Below are 17,032 nucleotides of genomic sequence, written 5' to 3' on the forward strand. Positions count from 1 at the left end.
GGGCATCATGCTCCCTTGTAATCCATTTTAAACAAAACTGTGGGTCTAATTCAAGCAGGCTGATTAAATTGTTTATATTGTTACACTAATTTATACTATTACACTAATTGCTGCTGGCTGCTTTGCCCGAGAGGCGCCAGGAGAGAGCACACAGCTGCTCATCTGGGCAGGCTGGTGACCTCTCACTGGAGCAGCACAGACCCATCACAGGCAGAAATGTCTCATCTCATGCCAGCACACAGCTTTAGGCAACAGGAAAAGAATCAATCACTAATATAAAATTATTAATCATTATTGTTGTAGGACGCAAAGGTGTTTTGGAAGGAGCTCCCTCTCCACTGGCCACTGATCCAAACAGAGAAGTAGCCAATTGCTCCCGTAACCTGGAAGCCTCAGAGGAAGCATGGGTACAAACAGGTATAATGAACTGCAAATAAGATATTTATCTGTAATCCTTGTTTCAGAGAGTTGTAGGTGTCTGCAGAGATCAATCTGTGTAACACACTTGCATGAGCAAGATAAGGGGCTGGGCAATTTATAAAGGGTGGTTTCTTTATGTTGATTATTGAACCTACTTCTAGTTTAATGAGGAGAACTTTGACTTTACGGGAGGTATAAAAGAGTTTATTTATGAAAATAAAAGTTACTGGTTAGGATCAGATCAAAGATTTTTGACTCCAGATAGCTTCCTCAGCATAAGCATTTTGTTCCAGGACATCCATCACATCCATCCAATGCAAAACATCCAGATATGGACCAAATGAGTGGAAGGATATACTGGCACAGACAGCTTAATGGTAGTTCTCAGTTCAGAGGGAAGACACAAAAATATTGCTTGCATTACAGTATAAATCAAATTTGCCATATTTGAAAACCAGGAAGATTAGGTATTATTTTGGATGAAGGTTATATCATTTGACAATGAAATCAGTTGGTATTAGAGGATCAGAGAAATTATAAAGGACACTATTTATGTGAACTTGTCATGGACAGTGCCATCTCCCTGGGCAAGACAGGATGATGAGGCATCAGGTGTTGTGGAGCACTTTGGCAGATGGGGTCTTCTTTCACAGCTACAAGCAGCTTTATGTTCCTTCAGTTTCTCAGCCTAAGAAGGATTGTGAGATGTGAGGTTTCCACCATGGCTTTCTCAGACTTTTTCATACCTTTGAGAGATTGTCTCAGATCTCTTATTTGTCAGACATTATCTTCACGTGCTATTGCAGTTGCCCTGGTGAAGTAGCTTCTGTAGTCAGTTTTGCTGGGCCAGACAATATGGCTTAAATTTTTTTGTCTCTTTTTCAAATAACCAAGTAAGCAAACTGTAACAGATGAGTTCATTGCTGTGTCTGAATGTTAAAGAGGACGGTGACTTTGGAAAATCCTGTTCATGGAATGTATTGGCAGGGATTTCAGAGGCAGAATATTTGGGTTTGTTGCTTCCCAGACCTTGCTATGCTCCCAGTGTTAAGAAGGCTTCAGGCTTAGGCTTTTGTGGGTTTCTGTGCAAAGGAACATGGAATAAATCAATTTAATACGATCAAATTCAAAGACAAATTTTTCAGGACAGTCTCAACCTTCTGAGTAGCTCTGATGGGCACAAACCTGGGAAGGACATTTAGGATTTCAGGTGAGAAAGTCATGCCACAGTTTCTCATAAAGTCCCTGCTGCTGCAGAGTCCCCCTTTACTGAAGGGAACCTGCCAAATCCTTTGTCTGCCCATACAGGACACAGAAAACAGAGCAGTGTTTCCTTCCCAGGTTGTTTTTGTTCATATTCTGTTTATTGTGATGGCCAAATCACAACATTTGTCCTGACAGAGTGATGTTGCTGTGCAAGCCAAGTGCCAATCCATGTTTTCAGCTTTCTCTGAAGACTAACAACAGAATGCTGTCAGGAGGGCACAGTGGGGCAGGGGGTGGCACAGGGCAATTTCATTTCATACTGCTTGTTTCTCTGAAAAACATATTTCAGCTAGAAAATGGATATATTTGATGCTCTGAGAACCATCAGAAAGGAGAAAATAGTTCGTTTTGTAAGAAAATGAGCAAAAACTGTTCTGTGCCCCATTTGTTATGGGCAGAAGTTGATGTAATATCCAATATCATCAACAACAGTGCTGTACATGCTCACAAACTGGCAATGATCAGTACTAAGCAAATAGAAAAAAATTTTGCAGGGAAAAGAAGCACAAGGAAAAAACCTTCTATTTTAACTATGCAAAATTAGTTTGAAAAATTCATCTATTTTTTAGGAGAAGCTAAATAATTTCTACACCATATAGTAGATGTCTTTCTTCCTAAAACTTGGGGAATAAAGCTTTTTTTTTTTCTCTTGAACAAATTAGCTTACCCAAGTTTCTGCATATTTTCTTCAACTGCCTTAGAACTGTATATTTTATTCACAGGAAGGACTAGAGCAGGATCTCAGGTAATTTCCTCACTAATGTAGTTAAAAGATGCTTCAGAGTTATAATAAGGAAAAGCAGGACAGAAATCTCAGGAGTCTGGCACAATCTTACACCAGCTAGGATGCAAGATTTTTCAAAAGTCAGATGCCTCATTTATTCTTCATTAATTATTCCTTCTGTTGGTAGAACCCAGAGAACTGTAGCAGGTTCTGTGCACTATTACATAAAAGCTCCACAAATGCAAATGTGTAGATGAGGAGTGAGGGAAGGCCCATGTGGGTTGATATCCATACTGGAACACAGTACAGAAGGCACTGCCTGGGCCATGTCATATATTTGCATAGAAATATCCATGGAAGAAAACAAGTAGAAGAAAAACAGTCCCAGAAAATTAATTTTCCTTTTTTCTCTCTCTCTCACTTTAGGAAGAGAGAAAGTTATAGGGCTGCAGAGAAGTTTTGGTCCAATTTCTCTACCCAGAGGTCTCTGGGTTTCCAGAAACACAGTCACTCACCTCTGTCACTTTTCCTCCAAAAGTTCCATGTTCACTTCAGCAGGATTCATATGTCAGTATGTCCATGGGTCTCCCTTTTCTCATAGAGAGGAAGGAATATATATGGATTTTAAGGCCCATATAAATTACATTACATTATTAGTGTACTAAACCCAAGTTCCCCAAAGTCAAGCCATCTGCATGAAACTGAATTGTTGCTCCTTTGTGTATAATGCATTATATTATTCATTATTATAATCAAGAAAAATTGCACTATGCTTTATAGGTCTCCTGCTTCATTAAGTCATAAAATCAACAAAGCTATTAGTACTTTATCTCTTCATTTTTCAATTTGTGGCCCATTTACAAGAAATGATTCCAATCCTAATGTGAAGGAAAAATTGCTACTAATTATCAGTCCTTCTGTAGTGCTGCTACTAGTTCTGGATACAGATTCCTTTTCAGAAACTTGGGTAACGAAGTGTTGCATGAACTTTTACAAATACAGAACCTATACAAAGAATGAGTAAAGGAAATGTGTGCTTCCATGAAATCTGAGATTTACAGGGCTCATTGCTGATTTAGGCTTTCAAATGAGTGAACTGCAGAGTACACTGATACCAGTCAGACAAGGAGGTTCAGACTTAGACAACACAAAAAACAAGATAAACTCCCTCTGTTTCAAATCAGACTTTCTGTGCCATAATGAGAAACACACAGTTAATGACTAATTAGGAAAAGAAAGTGGTTTCAGTGACTTAGCAAGTGGAATTGACCCTGTTATGAGATATGGCAGCTGCAAGACCAGTGCCCAGGGTTTTATCCACAGCAGTGGACAAAAAAACCAAATGTATAAAAGGCTCAGGGGAGCAGAGAAGGAGCTGAGATTTGTGATCCTGAGGAAGCTCTGAACCACTTCCAGATATTAATTTTGTAAGCAAGAATCATTTACATCTTATTGTCACAAAGGGTTAGAGGAGGGACTCAGACCAAGGGTAAACACTCTGGAGATGGGCCTGGGGCAGCAGTCCCCTGAAGTAACATAAGGCAGGCTGGAAAAACAGCACCCAGATAAGTACTAAAGTGCACATAACCAACAGTTTACCCTTAGATTTAAAAGGAGTGTGTTTAAAAACTGTCTTCTCTTCCTATATTTTATCATGACACCAGGCTTGCTGGACTAAGCAAGAACTCCTTTTTCCTTTCTTTGTCACAGATGACTTGGTGTGGCTGAAATGCTGTAGCGTTGCATGCAGCATCCTAACAGACTATACTGACTTGCAAAAAAAGACATATACTGTTTTTATCCTTAAGAAATTAAATTAATTAAATCTACACTCTTTGAATTTTGCTACTGAGTGTATTATTAGATTACTTTCAAATATTGAGGCTGAAACAAGCATAGAAGTCTTGAAAGATTTCAGGGTGTGTCCAGAATTTCAGGGAATTTTTCAGTCAGATTAAAGGCAACAGCTTGGTGTTTACCATTGTGAACACAATATTAATCCTTTGCCTTTTTGTGATTGTCTCTGAACTCAGTGTGTTTGAACTGTAGCAGCTCAACACTGTAATTCATGCCATTGAACAAAAAAATATGTAGTTCTTTTTTGAAAAAGAACAGTTCTCCCATCACCGGTTTTCTGGTGATGAAGTGTCTCTATTCTTTATTCTCCTTTATGTGAACTCAGCTAGAAGGTAACAGTTTTATGACTTCAGATTTATTCTCCCTTTACTTTTAGTAGTGAGACAAGGGAAGTGACTGTCTGAGTCATAACATACGAAAAGGAAGTGTAAGGGGAATTCAAAAATCCAAGATTTTTCTGTGCTGTGAATTTAATGATTTAAGTGTGAAAAAAATTGCAGCTTTTTATCAAAAAGAAATTATACTTTCCTTATGATTTTTCTTCCTATTCACCCACATTTTACTGTTCAAGTATAGACATTCTTAATTAATTATGGATTATTGTATTTACATGTTAAATTTATTGTATTACTTAAGTCTGTAGCAGTTTGCTATTAAATCGAACATGAAGTGATAAATGGACAAGCAATTCCATTAAATTTCTCCAGTGGAGATGTTATATTATGAAATGGAAATTGTTTCTTCAGTTGATGACATTAAGTCTGGTGGTACAGATGAACATAATAGACATTTCTTCATTTTCCAGATATATCTAAACTTAAATGTAAAAAAGTAATCTTATCCATGAAGAAAAACAGCAACTATACAGCATAAGGCAGCAGCAAGAAGCTAGGGAGCTGATAGGGGTATCTGGAGAAGATGAGAAGGTAGCAATATGTGCAGGATTGCATTTCCTCTAGAGAACAGTGCAGAACAGCCTCTGCTGGGCAGTGCTTTCCCAGGTGGGGCTGAGCCTGCCTTCTGCTGCAGTGAAGGAAAACTTCAGCAGCAGGTGGGTCCAGCCTCGTGTAATTCCCAGCTCCACTGATACTGCTCTTTCTTCCCTCTGCTGGTGGGTCTGGCCCCCAGAGACGGAGCTTTTCCTGGATGCACACTTGTGTAAAACCTCCGTGTGGCTCCTTTTTCAGGGTAAGTAACCCTGAACTGGTGTGGAGACAGAGGTGAGTCCCAGCAGCCTTGGCTTTGCCTGCTGCTTGATGGACACAGTTTGTATCAATATTCTGCCATACACTGGAATAATGAACTCTCTTCAGCAAACTAAATTTTAACAAAGATTTTTAAAGTTCAGTTGTTGTTTCCCAATCTTTAAAGGCACAAATATTAGTAAAGCTATTACCTAGTTTCTTGGCACCATCTTCCCTGATGATTAATGTATGCAACATTTCTGCCACAGGCCCAGCACAGCTTTCCAAGTAGCAGCAGGAGGTTGAAGCGAGATGCTAAAGAACATTTATGCATGCAGCATTTAGTGACTATTTAGAAAAAAATCCATTTTTTTTTAATGCAGCAAGTCCACTAAGGAGGAGACCAGGAAATAAATGAAAGTAAAGATCGATCAATCTTTGATTGAGCTGGAGTACAATTATTCATTCCTCTGACAGGATCTCTACTGTGCATTTACAGGACTGTGTTTTAGGATGGTAGGCATGCATTAAACATGAAAAAAACCCCACCTACTTAATTCTTTCTATAAAGCATTCCATTCAGGAAACTATTAACTGCAATGTATTTTTTTAACAAAAGAGAGGCTGCAATGTGAATGTGAGAGGGAGTGAGAGAGTTGGGAAGCAAGATGCGGCCTATAGCTGGGAAAGGGGAGACAGAAGGTCAGGGCAGCAGTTTGGGAAGAGGTAGAAAAACCCTGCTACAGCCTCAGGACAGGAGCTGGGGACTGGTCTAATCACCTAATCTCTGCTGGACTCCTCATGTTTGCATTCTTCTTGCTGAGCAAGCAGTGAACAGTAAATAAGGAGGGACTGCAGGCAGCTGCTTGTGGCAAATCCTCACTGATACAGGCATTGAGGGAGTACAGTGTGAATTTAGAACAATACACTGAAAATACTAACAGTGCATTAACAGTATTTTTTTCTGTTTCTAGACACACTACTGAAGAAATATGTGTACTCTAAAACATGGTAACAAAAAGAGCTTTCATACACAAGTACACGTGCTCCAAAACAAGGCTCTGTAATAGGTGCCTGGCTAGGTAATATAAAGGCACTCAAAGATATATTTTACTCAAGCCTTAAATGTGACATTGCAGAGGAGCAAGAGCTTCATGATGTACACAGGCCTGAGGAAATTCATTGCTATAGAACACCAACCCATAACATCACCATTTTATTTATTTGTTATTATTTACCTCCTTTCAACCTAAAAATGCAGCTCAAAAAAAACCTGCCAACAATGTGGTGGTAACAAAAACAAAAGGAATTCATAAAAATAAATCTTTAACCACATCAGGCACAGGAAGCCTGCCAGTCTGTATGACCAAGAGATGATCAAGGCAGAAAGGTCTGAGTCTCCCTGAACTCCTCCCCCCAAAATAACCCTACAGAAATGTAACCACTGAGGGTTGCTTAGTAAGAAAGGCACTGCAAGTGTAAAGCATCCTGCAGAAAAAATTAAGCTGGGAGGAGCTTTACCATAAATGTACAGTTCCTGTACTCTGGGTTAAGCATGTGTTCATAACATGCTTACAACCACACAAAAAGATTCTCATGGACAGGACCATGCTGTGGCCCAGTTTAACTGATCATAAAAGCTGTGTTAATACAAACATGCTAGGAATTAACACATCAGCTTTTTCCCTGTATGTGCATGAGTTACCAATGTAATCAAATGTTACTCAGTGGCTACCTGAACTAGCTTGGTGTCATGGTCTAAGTGTCAGGTACACAAAGTTTGCTGTTTGTGTTGTTTTTCACCTGTGATCCCTCTTCTTTCTGTGCACCCTGTTTGCAGGCTGACCTGGGGTAGAAGCCACACTCCACCTGCAAGGTGCATCCCTTGAACACATCTGCAGCACATGAGGGGCTTCAGACAGAACTGGAGATTTCTGTTAGCGTTTCATGCTTGGAGGCTTCTCTGTGCAGGTTTCTTACTTCCCTTCTAAAGCAGGAGTGTTACATTTGGGGTCAGACAGTACAAAATGAGCTGGAAGTGTTTGAAGTGAGTCAGGTCCTTGTTGGCATGTTTGGATAGCTGTGTCTCCTGCTGGAAGTGGTTTCAGCTAGGCTTGGACTAGGAAAAACGTAAAACTGCTTCAACCACTGATGAAAGCTATTCATCAGTAATTCTATGATATTTTCTCTCCAAATGGCTTCTGCTTCAGGTCAGATAAGAGTGGAGCTACAGTTCTGTGCCCCAGGAGGAGAGGGTGGTTGTGGGAGCAGTATTTTCGTGCAGGCCAGAGGCTGAGGGGTGTCCAAGGCTGCTGTCCAGCTCTGTAGGAACCTGCATTTATTGAGTGAAGAGCTGCAAGCTCCAAGCCTCCAGCACACCCATGATACAAACAAAGGGGTTTTAGCTGCCGTCACGGGGAGCTATGAGGGCATTCCACACCAACAGCGCTTTGGTTTTTATTTCTGTTTGTTCACAGCCTGTTAGAAGTGCCTGTGCTGGCAGACCTTTGGCTGCAGAGCCTTAGGGAGCTGTGAAGTGTGGCAGCAGTGCCAGCACCATGGCTCTGCCCTTGGCAGCACTGCTGCCCTGCAGCTGCCAGGACACCTGTAAAGCCCAAGGCAGCTGTGTCCAGAGGAGATGGTGCTGAAGGCTTTTGGCTCCTCTCAGTGCCACATAACAAAGAATGTGCTGGATAGAATCAGGCAGAGCTTGTTTATGTCTTCACAAGGAAAAGACAACAACGTGTCTGAAATTCAGTGCAGCTAATGCACATTTGTGGGAGAAGTTTTAAAATCATGATTCTGAGCAGTATAAAATTAAATGTATTACAATGAAATAACATATTTTACTCTTCAAATTATAGTGTTTGCCCTTAATAAGCATTTCATTAAAAGCATGTTTAAAATGAGTATTTTCATGTAAATTGCTCTGCTCCTTTAGAATTAGTCAATTGAAAATGAGTTAATAGCAGATTTTTAGTCATAAAAAATTCAGGTTTGTAAAAAGACTTGATGAATGACAAATTTGTAGATCCCCTTTCTGTTACTCTACACTGTTTGAGAGCATTGAGTTGAAGTTAGCAAATTCATTTCAAATTGGAGATAAGCCTTGCCATACCCTTTCATTCCTCCTTAATGATTAAGCTTGTGCAGTATTATTAAAGGATTTCTCACTGATATGAGCATTTCTTTTATGTTAAGTTGGTGTTACCTTTGATGTGCATTAATGCTTCTTTACCTCACTCATACCCATATCAAGATTATTTTAGTAGCTAAAGGTCATTCATCAATGTGTAGATGTGAATAAATGATGAATTTTTAATAGCAAGAAAAAAATCCCATAAATTCAATGGCATTCAATATCCTTCTGTGGGTCCTTGTAAAAACACCATCCTCAGCAAACATCTCATATTAGAAATTTTTTTTGCTCAGAGATATTTGGGGTTCCTTTGGCAGAAAAGTTTTCCATTAATATTTAAAAATCTGATAGCAGAGAGAGATTGTGTTTTGCAGAGCTAATACAAACTTTTCTATAAGCTTTTTATGGCATTATCTTCAATATAAAATAGCACTATAAAATCAGCAATGAAGGAGCTTTTTTGCTTTACCAGTCAGACTGTTTCAAGAAGATGACACAAAGGAACTGAATATCAATTCTAAATGTTTTCATATGATGGAGGATCCAGTTTGCTTTCTTGTCTAGAACTATTGTGACTGATTCAGGTCATGCCTTCAGTTTTTCTCATTTTAAATAATGAAAACAGCAGTATTTTCAACCTAGCTCAAAATTTAACTCTTTCCAAAAATCTGTTTAAAAGGTCAATGCTGGGACTTTCTGAACTCTCACAGTAAAAACAATTGAAAAGTTTCAGGAGAGTAAAGTGGACCATGAAGGTACTGCACAAATGGAAACCACTGTTACAGGGCCTCCAGGACAAACATCTTGGCTTTGTTCTTACACACATAGATAAGTCCAACATTTGGCTTTACTCAGACTCTCAAAATGAACTGAGCAGCTAAATTTGATTGTATTTTATTTTCAGCCTAAATTGTACAATGCCATTAGAAAAGGGATTTCTACCTATATGAAAAAAACCCAAGCCTAAAATAAATTACTTGAAGTGAGACCAGAAAATGGATATATTTAAGAACTTTAGCAAAATGAGTCAGAGATGAATCAGCCACAATTCACTGATGTAGTTGTAAGAAAGATCTGCTGTTCCAGCTATGACACAGAAACACAAAAGTGCCACACTAAAACTAAGCTATTAAAAGTGAAAATTATAAGGATTTAAAAAGTGGAATGAAAAGTACTTTCCATAGAAAATTATACTAGAATTTATTTCCAGAAGCAGTTTCCAAATGCAGCTACTGAATTCTTGAGACAATTTTGTATCCTAAAATAAAGTTTAAATTCATACAGTTTCAGATGGCCACAGTAAAGCTGAAGATATAGGACAAACCTATTCTTTGTGTAGTCTGGGATGCTGGGATGGCAGCTCCACTTTCTGTATCTGTGCCATTTCAGATGTGCAAGAGCAAGGCCTGAATGCTTCACATCCAAAGAAAAGTATGGAAATAACTCTTATCATTGGCACACACATACTTGCTTGAGCACAACTGTCTTGTGGAAACATATTATTGCTGGAGGCTGTTTATTATTTCTTAATAAAATTGAAATGCCAGTACATTCCAGAGGCTCTCTTGCAGAATCATCTTGATTTATCATCAATCTTTTCAAATTTTCTTGTCTGAGGTTGAAAATAATCTAGGTCTGGTCATTGATTCTCTTTCTATGATGTTGGTTGACATCAGCAGTTGGGTAGTCAAAACAATGCCATAAATAAACTTGAATTATTTTTAGATATGAAAATAACAGTAGTTAGGGCTGATGCTGCAAATGAACTTGAGTTATTTTAATGCACACTGGAAATAGATACAGAAAATGGAAACAGAGCTAGGGAGGATGCTGTGACAAGAGCCCTGCTCTCAGCAGCAGCTCTGGTTTATATCTGAGCTGTAAAGTACAGAGGGAAAATAAACACAGCTCATCTGAATAATAACCAAGCCATTTGGTGTGAGCCTGCCTCTCTCATTTCCCTTTCTGGATTCAGAGGTTCCCATGTGTCTGATGCTCACTAAGAATGAAACACAGCTAATGGGTTTGGTCCAGGGGGCTGTGAGCTTATTCTAGTTAGGGAGCTCATACAGAGATTTGTGATAGCAACCCACTGTTCCAACTTGTCTGCTCCTCTTCCATTGAAATAAAATACTTCTATCTGTCATTTCTCTAGGATTTTTTATTTTTTAAGTCTTTAGTGTATCTTGCTTAACAGTTTCTACTGGATTTTAAACTACTGGAGCAGGATGGGCAGCAATCACTCATGCTCTGGGACAGAAGGGTTTTTCACTCAACCCAGCCAACTGGTCAGCTGCTCACCATGTCAGTACATGTCTGCAGAGCCTATCTCATTTATCTCAATAGCTGTGGAAGTCAGTGGCCTTTAATGTTGTGGTTACTATTTCACTGCTGGCTATATTTGAAATTACACCTTTGGCTAGGTTGTTCCTCATGCTCTGGAACTGAGGAGGTGGATAAGTGGGGACATCAGGGACATTAGTGGCAACAGGCCATGAGCTCCAGGCTGCCACACAGCTGACCCTGACAGCTCTGCAGCTGCACAACCTGGCACCAGGGCTTGGGTCTGCTGGCTGCAGAGCTGGGGGCAGCCCTGGGCCCAGGGCAGCCCTGGAAGAGCTCCCAACAGAAGCTCAGTCCCAGGTTATAAAGTAGCTTTCATACAGGTATTTCTCTAACTCTGCTGGCAGTCTAGATTTTCCAATAATGTTAGTATATTTAGCATAACCTTCTGATTTATTTCATTAAGCACAGGCTGTATGATATTAGACTCTTTAAAATATAACGATACTGTTTATTTAGGAAATGCTGATAAATAGCTCCAATTATGCCAGTGCAAGTCATGAAAACCCTTCTGGGAATGAAATCTCTGTAAACACATGCAGCAGTGTATGGCTCTTGTCTCAGTGTTGGCTTCAAAAGATTTAATAAAAGGTAGGTGCTGAACCTCATGTCCTCATAGGAAAAGTTTGGTGATACTTTACTTTGAAAAGACAGATAATAGGAAGGAACAAAGATACAGTTTATTTTGGTGATATCTAAAGGAAGATTGTTCATACTAAATACTTTTTGCAGAGCATTGTGTATTTTTACCACAATTATGTGAATTCCTAAAATTAAACCCCTGCTTTGAGTATTGTCTGTTCTAAATGGTTTGAAACCTTTTCTGTTTCCATAGGAAATAGAAGTCTTTTCTACTTACTTTAATTTTCAAGCCATAAAGAAAATTACTAAAATGCCTTTTGATTTGTAAAATTTGTAATGGCTCACATTGACATTTTACAGCAAAATGCCAAGAGAGTACCCAGCTATTAGCCTTTGTTTTGGATTTTATTTTGGGCTTGGTTTTTTTTACACTAGGTGAACAGAGATAAGTAAGCAAAAGGGAGAAGTAAGGATTACATTCTTTCCTACTGAGAAGCAAGCTTGCAATATTGGGAACCACAGCAGATGCTAATTTCAAAATACTGTCATACCTCCCAGTAGTTGTGGCAAATTCACATTTAATGATCTCATTACAGTCTTGCTCACTGAGGCAAGGGAACTTCAAAACCCAGAATTTTTTCTTGTCTTTAAATATCAGATCAGTTTATTTCTTTTTTACATATAGCTATTGAAGGAAAAGCTAAAACTAAATTTGCAATAAAACTTAAGTTTTAGAAGCTGGCCACTCTCATTGTCTTATTTCTGTGAGGTTCATATTTAGTTACAGTTTTTGTTGTCTTTTTTCTTTCCCATTTCATCTGGGGATGAAAAGTCAGAGAATTTGTTCAGTTTTGATGACCATTATTGGTGATGAAAATAAAATATTATAAAAGGTAGGAACATTGGTGACTGGACAGATGTACTGAACTGTAATATTCGATATTCTAGGGATTTTTCTGTCAGCTTTCTCTGAAGGTAAAATGATCAAGTTAAAAGAGATGTAATCTCCAGTAATAAGGAAAAAAGTCTTCAGAGCTTGTGGCGCTGCTGCTTTTCATATAAGGACTTTTCTTAAATTAAGTTATGGTTTTAAACATTTTTACTATGTTTGTAGCTATCTACTCATCTCATACCTGTAAATTGTAGATAAATTCTGAAAAGGTTGGACCACAACATAGTTCCACTCTTACTTTCAGTGAGTGGAAAATGTTTTCTTTAAAGTGGCAGTTGATTGTGTAGGAGACGTGTGGAATATAATAAGTGTTCTCTGAAGATTTACAATCCAACACTGCCTCACTCAAGTTTCTCATTATACAAATTTTTCCTGTATAAAAATAGTTTCACTAAAAAAAAAATAGGAGAAATCACTGGGTGGTTTTGGGTGTGTGTTTGAACTGGAACCCATGAAAGGTTTTTGTAAGACCCACTCAGCATATAACAGCAGGTGCCAGGAGGGAATGGAAGGGAAGGGAGTGTGGAAGTGAGCTGGTCTGGATGGAGCTGTTTAATAGCAAGAGAGGTTTAGCTGATACTATTTTTAAAATGCCTGTGTATGTTGAAGGCTGGAGGAAAGGTGATGGGCATGTCATGCAAATCTTTGAATTTCACAAGAAAGAAATGTTACTCATTGTATTTGAACTCAATCCCACCTGTCTGAGAGCTGAAATAAATGGAGAGTCCATTTCTGGTTTTGGTTTGATTTATGTTATCCATGGTAATGCTAAGGATGGGGATGAAGTGAAAATTGTGAATTGTCACATAAAAGCTGATTGTGTAGTAACTCTGGCACAACTAAAAGACAGAAAAGCTAGAGGATGAGGTTTTAAAAATTGTCCCCCCCATCTTTTCAGAACATAATTTGTCTCTTATTCCACTGCAGTTTAGTCCCACAGTTTAGCACATAATGCCACCTTCCCAAGCAGCAGGTCAGGCTGAGGGGGCTGAGGCACTGTCAGAAGGATTGTACTAAAATAAAAGGTCTACTTAAAAAATGGAAAAATAAATAAAATAAATCTCTAACATTTCTCCAAGTTTCTGTATGATAGCAGTAAGACAGATTGTTTAATTGAGACGTCCTAGATAGTTTTCTCCCCAAAGGGCTTTTGATACAGAGCTTCTGGATGAGAAATGGAATAAATAAATGGCCGAATTTTATCCATCACTCTCTGCAGAAGTTTTAATGTGCAACAGTCACTGGTGAAGTACTTGCTGAATCCCAGTAACTGTTTAATCAAGAGTTTTATAACTGGACCTGGAGGTTAATTTTATTTTGCGATTTTATTTTTGATTAGAGTTTCAGTCATCCAAACTTTGATCTGTTCAGGTTAACTGTTGGGTAGAAAGTCAAGGAAGGGAATGGTTCCCTATGAGCTCATTGCCTGAGACTTCTTCAAATAAATAGCTTGGTGATTATTTATGAGTTAGTTATTCATTTCCAAGAAAGGTCAAAATCACCAACACTTTATTTGAGAGTCTAAAGTGAACAGGAATCATATTTAGGAATCTAAAGAAGAAAGAAAGTATGTGCAGTTACAGGGAATGATCATTTAATTTCTGTCTTGGTGTTTCGACAAGCATGGACCTTCAATTCTTCATTCCTATGAACATTAAAGATAAGATCTTTTTCTAAGAGCTTAAAGTGAATGTCTAAAACTTTTAAAAATGTATAATGATCTCCAAAGTATTTATATTCATTATTAGCAAAGGAACGTGCTTCATGCCTTTGTGATTGCAAGTAGGGATTTGAATATAAAATTTTTCTGAGTTTCCAGGCTTCTTTTATACCATAATATGTTTAGTAATTTTGGCTAATTCTTTAATTCCCTTGAAATTAGCTTCTTAAATGAGGATATTTTCCAGATTCTTAACTTCTAGTTTACAGTACTAAAAGACAATGGAAAATTTGACTTTTATCGCTTTGACACACAAAAACTTCATTGACAGAGTGTTTTAGACCGTTCAAAATTTATTAAGGAGATTAAATTATTGCCTCCAGTAACTGCTGAGGATAACAATACTCTTTTGACCCAGCAGTTCCAAAAGCACATATTCAAGTCTCCTTGGGCACTGTGAAAGTGCTCAGGACTGTCTTTTAATTGTATTTTTGGAATAATTACACTATAGGGTGATCATTCTGTGCAATTTTACTTGTCTACTAGGAATCTTTAAATCTTCCAAAGCTCTCATTTCACTTCAATAAACCTTTTCTCATTATATTATTACAGGAAAAGAAGGATAATGTACAAAATTTAGCAAACCAGCATTTTTACTTTTAACACTGAAATAATTCATTTTTAGTTGTGAAATACTATCTGCATTATTGATGCTTCAGGCAAAGCATGTAACAATTGTATATGTTTTATAAACAAAAAAGGAGTATTAAATTTGTAACAGACTTCAATTACACTGACCCCATTGCTAATCCCAGTGGGTTGTAGTGGGATCTGACAGAGACTGGGTATTAGATGAGTAAAAGGTGGGCAGAAGGCTCACTGAATGTGCTCTCCTAGTCATTCTTTGTAAATTAATTTCTAATGCTTATTCTCTGGCAACACTCTTTTGCAGAATGGAACAGTTGAAGATAGGAGACAATTCTGTGAAAAATGTTTCTGACCTAATCCAAAACATGAAGTAACCAGTTTTATATCCCAAAAGTTATATTAATAATTTATTTAAAACTAAAAATTGGGGGGGGGGGTGTATTGAGTTGAAAAAAAAAAAATGATTTGATGGAAGCCAAGGAGCAGAAAAAGTTTAGAGCCTGCATTTGGTTCATATAAAACGTGACAGCACTAATGCCAGTGCAAACTACTGCAGTTTGCAGGTGAGTCATTTGAGGTCTTACAGCAGTTACTGGGTAGAAGGTAATATTTACACCTAACTGAATGCTCTGCTTCCATTTCCCTATCTGTAAGGTGAAGCTTCCTACAAAAGTTTTTTTTTTAACTTCTGAAATTGGCAGAATCTTTTTGTTGGTCTTTCTTTGCCTGCTTTTCTGTTGTTCTGTTGTCTCTGTCTCAGAAATTTGTGCCATTGGCCAACTGATCAGGAGTATGATAGAAACACGTGGCTGTAGTTGGTAAAAGCAGAGGTCCCAGAGTCACAAAGGCACAGACTAGCTCCAAAGGGAGCTCTGCAGCTCTAGTCCAGTCCCCTGCTAAAGCAGGTTCAGCTAGAGCAGTTTACCCAGAACCACATCTGGGCAGGTTTGGAGTATCTCCAGAGAAGGAGACTCCACAGTCCCTCTGGGCACCTGTTCTAGTGCTCTGCCACCCACTAAGTAAAGAGGTTTTTCCTCATATTCAGATGGAACTTCCTGTGTTCAGTTTGTGTCCATTGCCCCTCCTTTCTGTTGCTGGGATGCTTTAACCCTACTTGGTCACTCTCAGAAAAAAGTAATTCATAGTGACTCTCAGAGAATAATTTTTTTTCTGCAGATAAAAGATTTCATTTCCCCCATTATGTCATTTGTCTGTAATCATTAGAGATTGGCTTATGGGTGAGAAATAGAACTTAATATCCCTATCAAAGTTGCTATTATTCATTATATTTTTTTTCTATGACATCCAGACTGAGAGGCAAGAAAGACACAGCGTGGAAACAGATCTTACTCTGAAAAAAGAAATCTCAAGGCAACTGAAGAATGATACTGCTATATATATATACATCAGGCTAGAAAACAAGGTGAGCTAGAAGAGTTTAAAGTTTCCTTGCCTTTCTGCAACAAGATTAGTATTTCTTATAACCAATCTTTCCTTAATTTACAGCTGCCCTCTGCAGAAAATGAGATGTGGATTTATTTCGACATATTGATCCTGTTTAGTTTACTACAGTAAATAAGAGAAAAAGCATATGATGAATTCTGATAATAATGGAGATTTAGGTAAAAAAAAACTACTTACATTAACACCAACACAATATTCCAGTAGAGTATTACATTCTATTTTTCCATTAAAAAGGGACACTTTCTTCATATCAAGACATTTACAGCATGCTTTGTCATTTCCAAATGCTACAGTTTGTGTAGCTGAATTCCTTGGTGTGCCATTACTGCACCCCTACCATCTTCTTTTTCAGCCATAGCCTCCTGTGACAGATTTTAATAGAGATTTCATCTGTGCCTCCATCAACAGACATAAATATTTACCTTTAATATCAAGTCTAAATTAAGAATACATATCTCCTTTCACTCTGAATTCAGCAGGGTAAAAATAACAGGCTGATATTTCCTCTAGAATTTGTTGGTTTTTAACACCTTTCCTCAGAGGTTTGGTGGCCCTTCTCGACACAGTTTTTGCCTACCTGTGTGCCAGGCTCCTGCTGTGATAAGGACCTTGCAGATTTTGAAGAAAAGCAGCCACCATGGCCCAAAACATCTGATAAGCAATTGCAGTGCTGAGAGAGACCAGCTAACTCCCCCAAAATGCCAAAAAAATGAGTGAGGAGTAACCCAGCTGCTTTTAAAGAGTGGCTGGGGATTTTCAGTGTGCTTCTGCCGCATGGGCATTAAATTTACAG

The 17,032-nt window shown here is 38.3% G+C and overlaps 1 long non-coding RNA gene across 1 annotated transcript in view; it reads right to left on the reverse strand.

Moving 5' to 3' along the window:
* Window positions 1-869: 869 nt before the first annotated feature.
* LOC143694851 (uncharacterized) overlaps window positions 870-17,032 on the reverse strand; it is a 36,492-nt gene continuing 20,329 nt past the window's right edge. Inside the window, exons 3-5 of the long non-coding RNA XR_013183576.1 lie at window positions 5,664-5,766; window positions 2,926-2,999; window positions 870-1,502 (exon numbers count right to left, since the gene is read on the reverse strand). This is a non-coding gene — a long non-coding RNA (uncharacterized LOC143694851). The remainder of the gene's footprint in view (window positions 1,503-2,925; window positions 3,000-5,663; window positions 5,767-17,032) is intronic.

Source organism: Agelaius phoeniceus, chromosome 10 (genome assembly GCF_051311805.1).
Source record: "Agelaius phoeniceus isolate bAgePho1 chromosome 10, bAgePho1.hap1, whole genome shotgun sequence".
NCBI classification, from domain to species: domain Eukaryota; kingdom Metazoa; phylum Chordata; class Aves; order Passeriformes; family Icteridae; genus Agelaius; species Agelaius phoeniceus.